The sequence below is a fragment of the Conger conger genome, chromosome 1, assembly GCF_963514075.1.
Source record: "Conger conger chromosome 1, fConCon1.1, whole genome shotgun sequence".
NCBI classification, from domain to species: Eukaryota; Metazoa; Chordata; class Actinopteri; order Anguilliformes; family Congridae; genus Conger; species Conger conger.
In genome coordinates, this window is record NC_083760.1 from 55,084,039 (window position 1) to 55,094,548 (window position 10,510).

At 42.7% G+C, this 10,510-nt stretch overlaps 1 long non-coding RNA gene across 1 annotated transcript; it reads left to right on the plus strand.

Annotated features, from left to right (window-relative positions):
• The first annotated feature begins 739 nt into the window (after positions 1–739).
• LOC133115605 (uncharacterized) lies at positions 740–7,780 on the plus strand. The gene is made up of 3 exons (XR_009705828.1): positions 740–1,467; positions 5,943–5,993; positions 7,181–7,780. It is a non-coding gene; the product is annotated as an uncharacterized LOC133115605 (long non-coding RNA).
• Positions 7,781–10,510: the final 2,730 nt, after the last annotated feature.

The window sequence follows — 10,510 nt, forward strand, 5'->3', positions numbered from 1 at the left end:
ATAGATCAATGGGCAAAAATGGTGATTTTATCCGTTAAAAATGTACTTTCTGCAGCCACTGTATGCAGATCGATGCTTTTTTTTGTTGCCCTCAACAGCACCCTGGGCTCAAACGGACATTTGAATTATGGGTGTAAAAATATAATTTGTTATTATCTGTGAATGTGAACATTAACCCGTATCTGCATGATTTTATTTTATGCATGAGGACATTACACTGCTGCCACACAATTGGCTGATTAGATAATTGCATGAATAAGTAGGTATACTTCCTAATAATGTGCTCAGTAATCTAATTATAGGTTTGTAAATTTAAGTCCATTGTGAGTAGAGTTTGGTAAAGAAATTAAAAGTGGACTAAACTATCGTTATTGGGGGTGGCCAATAAAGAAAAAGCAAATGATTATGTAGCAAACCTACATTGTGTTGATAACATTAAGAATGTTAAGGATAACATTAAGAATGAAAGTAAACGCATTCATCCTCATAATTAGCACCGTAATGATTAACCTATTGATTATTAAGTATTTTATTCGTTACTTATTTTTATGTAATTACAATATGGACATGGGAATTTTATTCTTTGTGGTATTGCAAAGCTATTTCTGGCATAATGTGGTTTGGTTAAATAATCCATCTAAACATGAAAAAACCTCTATTTGAGAAAAATGAACAGCTTGTTAAAATTCTGGGATTGCTATTGTGGATGGAACTAAAACCAGCATACACAGGGGTGCTCCCGGACCGTATTTGGGAAGCACTGTGCTATACTGCAGTGTCACACGAATAGCCCCCTAGGGCTATTGTTCGATCAATAAAGGAATATCAAAATTTAACTGGGGCAGGATTTAATGTGATATATATTCTAGATCCGAACAGTTGAGGTCAGTAATGTATTACTAGGTAGCTATATCCGCAAATATAAAGAAGAAGAAAAAGAGCTCTCGCGGACGAAACTTCCGCTTTACCTCTAGAGAGGAAGAATACATCTTTGGTATTGGGCAACTGGCCAGCTGTGGGTTGTGTATTTATGCACAAGGAGGCTAGCTAATAAACGGTGTACGTTCGAGTTTATTCTTGCTGTGGTATTTGCTGTCTGTTAACATGAGGACCAAAGAATTGTCAATGCCAGTAAAACAGGCTATCATTAAGCTAAAAAATGAGAAAAAAACTATCAGAGACATTGCCGAAACATTGGGTGTGTCAAAATCAACTGTTTGGAACATTATTAAGAAGCAAGAACGAACTGGTGCGCTGAACAATAGCAAACCATCTGGTAGGCCACGGAAGACCACTGTGGTGGATGACGAAAAAATACTTTCAATTGTTAAGAAAAAGCCCTTTTCAACTGCCGAACAGATCAAGAACACACTTCAGGATGTAGGCGTAGATGTGTCAAAAACTACCATAAGGAGAAGACTACACCAGCATAACTTCAAATGGTTTACCACAAGATGCAAACCACTGGTAAGACTCAAGAACAGAACGCGATTTAAACGTTAGCTCGGAGGATGTGCTAACTACTTTAGAGAGTGAATACCGTACACTAACTAACCATGTTGCTATTTTGGGATTCGTGGGTGATGGCTCTTACTTTCTTATGGCAGGTTTGTAACAGCACAGAAAACAACGCCCCATATAAACAATATCTAGTTATGACAAATTGTCACATGTCAGTTTTCATATTGGTTGATTGTATTAGCCTTTAACCAGGGCTGTAGTGGTAAATACAAAGATGTGTAAATTCTAGCTCATCTTAAAGATACAATAGGTCATTTCGGACTCCTAACGGTCAAGAGAGGAATTGCAGCAACAAACACTTTCAAACCACAACACTTTAATATTATTACCATGTACTGAACTGGGTTTTAAACTGTAATTGTTATCCGATGCACCCATCGTTGTATATTTCTGCTTAATATGTATCCTCACAGAAACGACATGTATTAATATATTATATAAAAATGAATAATAGAAAGTGTTTAACTTGAATGCATTTGTGTTGTGTTGAATGCAATGCACTTCATTGTACGTCGCTCTGGATAAGAGCGTCTGCTAAATGCCATGCCATGTAATGTAATGTAATGTAATGTAATGTGTTAAACATGAGCTTCACTCCAGATGTGTAAATTGACTGATGTGCAAAGTTGGGCATTTAGTCAAACCCAGTAGTTAAACTATCTCAATGAAGTTGGCACATTATATGCGACAATGAGCTGAATTCAGGCCACTGTTTACGTAGTAGCAAGCAAAAAGAAAAAGCTAACCACGCACTATTATTATTAGTACATAATAAATTGTAATTCTTTTACAGGAACTTGCTATCTTAAGTTAAGAGGATAAGTGCAAGAGGATTTCAGAGTTAGGAAGTTTCTGCCTTTAACATGCTGAGCAAGTCTTGCTCGCTCAGCAAATTCGAACATTGTAGAAAATACATGCTATCTAATGTTAAATGACAAATTTGGAGTGTGGTTCCATCTCCCACTACCCGTTACGCCAAATGCGAATCTGATACCTGATAGTAATTTATACACTCACTGTACACCTACTTATTCAGCCAATTGTGTGGCAGCAGAGCAGTGCAATGCATAAAATCATGCAGATACGGGTCAGAAGCTTCAGTTGATGTTCGCATCAACCTTCAGAATGGGGAATAAATGTGATTTTGACCGTGGCATGATTGTTGATTGCAGATGGGCTGGTTTGAGTATTTCTGTAACTGGTGATCTCCTGGGATTTTCACTCACAACAGTCTCTAGACTACTACTAACTACGAACCACTAACCACTGTACAATTGTGGTGAGCAGAAAAGCTTCTCAGAATGCACAACACGTTGAACCTTGAGGCAGATGGGCTACAACAGCAGAAGACCTGCAGTGGGCACAGGCTCACCAAAACTCACACTTCTCCAAGTCCATAAAGCGCATGTGGACTGGATGGGCAAACTCCCATGACCCCGCCAGCAACCCCGCCAAGGTAAAGAGCTGGTCCACTGTTCCACGACCAGGATGGCAGCCACATTGCTCCTCCTGAATCCGAGGTTCGACCGTCGGTCGGAGCCTCCTTTCCAGCAGTGTGATACCCCGCTAATTGGAGCACACCCTCCAGTCCCCCTTCTTGAAAATGGGGACCACCACCCCGGTCTGCCACTCTGCAGGTACTGTCCCCGACCTCCACGCGACACTGAAGAGGCGTGTCAGCTAAGACAGCCCAACAATGTCCAGAGCCTTCAGCATCTCAGGGCGAATCTCATCCACACCCGGCGACTTGCCGCTGAGGAGCTTTTTGACTACCTCAGCAACTTCCACCAGGGATATAGGTGCAGATTCCCCTGAGTCTTCGGGCTCTGCCTTTTCCACAGAGGGTGTGTTGTTCGGGTTCAGGAGCTCCTCGAAGTGCTCTTTCCACAGCCCGACAACATCCACAGTCCGGGTCAGCAGTTCTCCTCCCCTGCTGAAAACAGCCTCAGACAAGCCCTGCTTTCCCTTTCTGAGTCGTCAGATGGCTTGCCAGAACTTCCTTGAGGCCAACCGAAAGTCCTTCTCCATAGCCTCCTGAACTCCTCCCATACCCATGCGACTGCTGAAGCCGCAGCCCTACTGGCCACCCGGTACCTGTCTGCTGCTTCAGGGGACCCCTGGGCCAGCTAAACCCGAAAGGCCTCCTTCTTCAATTTGACGGCCTCCCTCACCGCTGGTATCCACCAGCGGGTTCTTGGGTTGCTGCCCCGACAGGCACCGATGACCTTCTGGCCACAGCTCCTGCTTGCTGCCTCTGCAATGGAGGCTTTGAACATGGCCCACTCGGACTCCATGTCCCCAGCCTCCCCCGGGATGCGTGAGAAGTTCCTCCGAAGGTGGGAGTTGAAGACCTCGTGGACAGGGGCCTCCGCCAGACGTTCCCAGTTCACCCTCACTACACGTTTGGGTTTTCCGGGTCTGTCCGGCAGCCTCCCCGGCCACTTGATCCAACTCACCACCAGGTGGTGATCAGTTAACAGCTCTGCTCCTCTCTTCACCCGAGTGTCCAAGACTGCAGGTCTGATGATACGACCACAAAGTCGATCATCGATCTTTGGCCTAAGGTGCTCTGGTACAAAGTACACTTATGAGCTACCCTATGCTCGAACATGGTGTTTGTTATCGACAATCCATGACCAGCACAGAAGTCCAATAACAAGACACCACTCAGGTTAAGATCAGGCAGGCCATTCCTCCCAATCACCCCCTTCCAGGTTTCTCCGTCATTGCCCACATGAGCGTTGAAGTCACCCAGCAGAACTATGGAGTCTCCGGGTGGCACCCTTTCCAGGATGCCGCCTAGTGACTCCAAGAAGGCCGGATACTCTGAACTGCCGTTTGGTGCATAAGCACAAACGACAGTCAGAGCTTTCCCCCCAGTGACACGTAGTCGCAGAGAGGCGACCCTCTCGTTCCCCGGGTGGAACTCCAACACAGTGGCGCTCAGCCGGTGGCTTGTGAGTAACCCTACACCCGCCCGGCGCCTCTCACCCTGAGCAACGCCAGTAAATAACAGAGTCCAGCCCCTCTCCAGGGGTTTGGTTCTGGAACCAGTGCTGTGCGTGGAGGTGAGCCCAACTATATCTAGTCGGTACCGCTCCGCCTCCCGCACTAGCTCCGGTTCCTTCCCCACCAGAGAGGTGACGCTCCACGTCCCCAGAACTAGTCTGCGATGCCGCGGATCAGCACGCCCGGATCCCCGCCTTTGCCTACTGCCCGTTAGGCAAAGCACCCGACTCCGATGCCGACCCCTGCAGGTGGTGAGCCCACAGGGCAGCGACCCCACGTGACCAATTTGGGCTGTGCCCCGCCGGACCCCATAGGATAATGCCCGGCCACCAGATGCTCGCCGACGAGCTACCGGACGATCTAGAAGGGGGCCCCGGTTTCCCTTTTCTGGGTGAGGTATCTTGGTACTTGTGAGGCCTTATCATGGAGTCTTTGAATCGCTCTTAGTCTGGCCCCTCCCACGGGACCAATTTGCCTTGGGAGATCCTACTGGGTGCTAACGGTAGTGCCCTCGACAACATTGCTCCCAGGATCACCAGGACACACAAACCCCTCCACCACGCTAAGGTGGCAATTCCTTGGAGAGGATCGCTTGAATGCCACTGCCTATTTGAATATTGTTGCTGACCATGTGTATCCCTTCATGGCCACAATGTACCCATCTTCTAATGGCTATTTCCAGCATGATAATGATGATAATGCACCATGTCACAAAGCAGAAGTCATCTCAAACTGATTTCATGAACATGACAATTCATGTCCTTCATTGGCCTTCCTAGTCACGGATCTGAATCCAATAGAACACCTTTGAGATGTGATAGAATGGGAGATTCGCTGCATGAATGTGCAGCTGAGAAATCTACTGAAATTGTGTGATGCAATCATGTCAAAATGGGACAGGATCTCAAAGGAACCTTGTGGAATCCATGCCATGAAGAGTTGAGGCTGTTTAGAGACCAAAGGGAGGCCCTACCCAGTATTAGTTCCTAATAAAGTGCTCAGTGAGTGTATATTAGATAGCAAGTTCAGTTAGCTTGCTTTTAGCAATGGTTTATATAGCTATATGATTTTATGTTACAGGCTTAATAGCCTGCTATCTGTAATAGTAAGTTAGCACAGTATAATTTAGCTATGTGCCATCTAGTGTGCAGTAAACCTATACCTCAAAACTTAAATAAGGGCCATTATAAATATTATTAGGAGAGATGAAGGAGAGGGGTTCATACTTGTGCACGTAGAGTTTGGTTGCAAGAACATTAACAGAAGCACAGTCATTTTAAAATCAATTCGTTGCATAAACAGAATTAGAAACCCTGTAAAATTTCAAAATTGTGTCGTTCGCTAGCCTTTACTCTGCCTACCGCTACAGGCCTTCATGATTAAAAATAAATTGCTTTGTCTTCTCTCTTTAGGATAATATGACCTCCCACTCTCAGGACCTAAGTGGGATGTCCCTGCTCCAGGTAGGCTCTATGTTAGAGCTAATTCAAGGCTGCATTCTGAAATACATTTGTGGAATTGTGGCTAATTGCTTAAAGATGTAACATATCCGAAGTAGAGGGTCGGGTGAAATGTCTGACATTGATTTCCAGGCGGGGTAATTTTCCATGGATTCTATCTCAGCTAATGTTATTAATAAAGTTATCTTTACACAATGAGAGTGCTTTCAGATCACTCTCATTTACATGAAATTACACTAAAAATATATGACACCTCAAAACTTGTGGCTGTTTTCTGGGATGAGAGACACTTTCTGTTAGGGCAATAATAATAATAAAACGGTGTAAAGCATATGGAATGGTTGCAAACTTGCCAGGAAGTGGACGCAAGTGCATACTATCCCCACGGACAGTAAGGCCATATGTAATTCAAGGATTGCATTTTTAAGAAAAACAGAGATTGTTTGTGTCTTGGGGTCACCAAGTCAAAAAAAAGAAACATGAAATGGCACCTCCATACCAACAAACACTTTAGAAGGGTGACACGAAGACAGCCCTTACATAGCTGTGGGGTCATTGATGTTTTCGGGATGTTTGCTGTTAGTGGTCCAGGGGCACTATTAAAGATCAATGGCACAATGGATTCAACAAAGTACCAGAAAATCTGGTTGCCTCAGCTAGGAGTCTTGGTTGTAGGTAGATTGTCAAGCAGGACAGTGACTCCAAATATACATCAAAATCCACACAGAAATGGTTAAGTAAAAACAACAACCATTTTCTGCAATGGCCATCTCAGTTTCCAGACGTAAATCCCATGAAAAACCTGTGTCTGAACTGAAGAGGGGGGGTATGCCAAGGATGTCAATGATTTTGAAAAGTTCTCCATGGAGGAATGGTCAAAAATCCCTCCAAATGTGTTCTCAAAACCTCCAATTATAGGAGAAGCCTCTTATAAGTCAATGCGCATATATGCAAACCTCTGTTCACACAAACATTCAGGTTACATGTTTTGAAATGAAAAAGCATTGTAAAACATGATTTCCATTTTGTGACAAAATCCAAATCCACACCCGATACATTTTCTTTAGTCTTAGTTGGAGCTGGAAGTAAGAGTAGAAGCTTTTGGCTATTTCTTTTTTTCATAGTGGAATTTTCATTTCAGATCAGCATGATTGCTATGTAAGCTGACTCGGTATTGTCCATATTTGCAGGAGCAAGTTAGAAGAGAGATCTTGCAGAAGATGCAAACAAGGTTCAGCTCTATCATTGACAGTGAAACTATGGATTTGGAGGATCTGCTTAACATTGCTCAACAAGAGCTTGCTCTGGCTACTGCGACATCAACTCACATGAACATCCCAGAGGAACTGGTCTGCAGTCTACAGGAGCTAATCTGCAGACTTGACCAGTCTATGCAGTCTGCTGCAGAAGCACCAGCTAATCCCTCAGATACTGAAACCGTTACTTTGAACGATTCCCCTTCCGTTAAATGAATGTTCTCCATCCCATCCCCTTTGAACACAGACTATGTTTGACAACATTCTGCAATGATGTCTATCATTCGTGTGTTTGTTCTTGTAAATATATAAATAATTTGCTCATAAAACATCTTGTTAATATGATGCCATTTTCATTAATATTCATGGACATTGTTTGGTCCTTTTTTTATTTTTGATTTACTTGAAGTGGCCAATCAAAGTGGTGCCCACCAGAGGTGGGATTGTTTAAATGGATGTTACTGAACTGTTACTGAACATTGAGGAAGCCCTGCTGGCTGAAACGCCTGTCAAATAAATCAGACTTCTCTTAAATTACAAGTGTGTGGACCTTCTTTCATGATGTGTGAGTGACTACATTGGTGAATGCACCTCCATCAAGATAGAGTAATTGTTTGGAACTAGACTTTCCTCATCGTCCCTTGTTTTGATTTGCACTTTATTGTACGTCGCTCTGGATAAGGGCATCTGCTAAATGCCTGTAAGGTAATGTTTGGGATCTGCTTTCAGTTCAACTGATGTCCTAGGAACAGCTGCAAATCTCTTTGTCGGGGCAGCAAAACATTTTTTTCAAACAGTAAGCAGGTATGCAAATGAGCTGTTATTGAACCGACAGTGTCAAGCAATTTATGCTTGGCCTACATTATAGTAACTAGTAAAATAGCAAGCTAGTTGCTTGCTGACTTTTATAAGTTGTATCAGCAATGAATTTAAACAATGGTAATTGTGTGAGGAAGCGCAGAAAACGCGATAACTCTTCTCATTATTTAACGTTACTTAGCAGCTCTTATTTTGACGGAAAATCACAGGAAGTTGAGACCGGAACTTCTGTACAGGAAGTGTAATTGTTGCCAACTTCACGGAGCTGTTCCGAACAGAACACGGGAAGTGGTCGCTTCCACCAGAAGTTAACGTCCGTTCAATTGTAGTTTTTCTACTGAGGAATGTGGTTTATGATTATTGGTGGTTACTTCACTATTCCAGACACCAAAACACTGATTAATGTGAATTGGACCAATAATTGGACAAATAACTGCACAACGTCCCTGTGCTCAATTAATTGTATTTTTATACAATTATGGTTAGCTCACAATGCTCCGAACCCCGCCGTAAAAACCTGCCCGGTTCATAGTCACTCGTTAGGAACAGCTTCCCCACCACAATGTCACAGCAGAGCACTATTACCATGCCGCTATATGCTGAAATGGATCGCGTATGTGAATCGTACCAAGGTTTTATGAAAACGGAAGGAATTAAACACCAAAAGCCACACAAATACCAAAGCTTATCTGGAAGTATTTGAGTTATTCTACATGGAAGTTGCACTGTTCGGAACAAGGCGAGTTCACGTTAGCTATTTTGGGATTCGCGGGTGATGTTTTTTTTAATGTTTGGTTTGTAAAAGCTCACAGACCAACGCCCCCCATAAACAATATATACAGTTATGACTTCATGTTTTCCAATTGGTTGATTGAATTGTTTATCCAACATGCTGAGCAAGACTTGCTAGCTAGCGTTAAGGAGGATGTCTAAGTAAATTCGAACTTGGCAACACATGCTATCTAGCGATACCTAACGTTAAATTTGGAGCGTGGATCCATCCAAACGCTAATTTGCTGGCTAACCTTAGCTTGCTTGTTTGATCTACCCAAGCCAGCAAGATATTTATATAACCGCATAGCTGCCAACTCTCACGCTTTCGGCGTGAGACACACGCATTTGCCTGTTTTCACACGCACATGCAAATACGTGTCTCACGCCGAAAGCATGAGAGTTGGCAGCTATGTAAACCGTATGTTGTATGTTGCTTAGCCCTGCTATCTAGCAAACTTATAGTAATAGTAAGTTGGCTAAATTATGCAGTGCCGGAACTTGTGACAGTTTTGTTCCATATATTCTCATTTATTTTCTTGATTTTAGGAAGGCTAGCAAGCTTAGTTAAAATATTTTGGTTTGCTGCCATTTGTCAGTATGCGATCCGGCTGGGCTACGTCGGGCAGGCTACTCTACAGAGATATGCCATCTAGTTTCAGCACGGTACTAATGGGAGGATCCGCAGTCGTCAGTGACATTGTTTTCAGGGTGGGTCTTCATGTGACAAAAATGGCCAAATTGAATTCTCCATGGGTCATATCTAAGTTTATGTTATTAGTAACATTTTTATCTAGACACTATGTGAGTGCCCTCAGATGACTCATTTACATAAAATTACAGTTTTCTTTTACTTTACTTTGGAGATATGTTTCAATGTTTATGATTACTCACTGGGCATATTTTCACTATCTGCTGCTTCAGGATAGCTGTTAGAGTTGGTGTCCATGTGGATCTTACAGTTGTTTTCTAAAATACGAGGGGTCATGTTCCATGATATTTACTAACTTACTAACCAGATGGAATAAACCTCCCTTAGATAAACCTCCCTGGGATAGCGGTTAGTTTCGGTTTTGCATATTTTACAGGTTTTCTTAACCCTCCTATTATGTTTGTGGTCAATTTGACCCCATTCAGTGTTTAACAACTCTTAAAAACCAGTTAGCCATTTTTACATTGATACTGTATGATTTTTCACATTTTCTCATAATGCTATGCAAAGTCCTGTACCAACTTGGCATGCAAATGTGTTGTGCAGTGTTATTTTGACCCTCTGTAACTGTATAAAATAATATACAACTCACAATAATATTACATTTTTCTCAGATTTCTTTGTGGATGATTCCCAAACAGGTGGCAAACTTTCACTTGCTGTTCCTTAGGCTGTAAAATGAGATGTTTCTCATGGATTTTTCATATTTATGGATAAAAGCCTAGTCATTTGGGAGACAATAAGAAGGTGACACACTATGTGTCAAAATCTTTCTATTACAATATTTTTGTGTTTATTTCAACTGTTGGGCTCAATTTGATCGCAAATGTAATACAATATTATCATAATAGGATGGTTAATGGCACAGAAACATGAATTGCAGAAGTCCTGGATAAATAATACATCAGTTATAGATAGAGGGTGTTAATGATGGGGGTCACTTGGACAAATGCCTGGCAGCA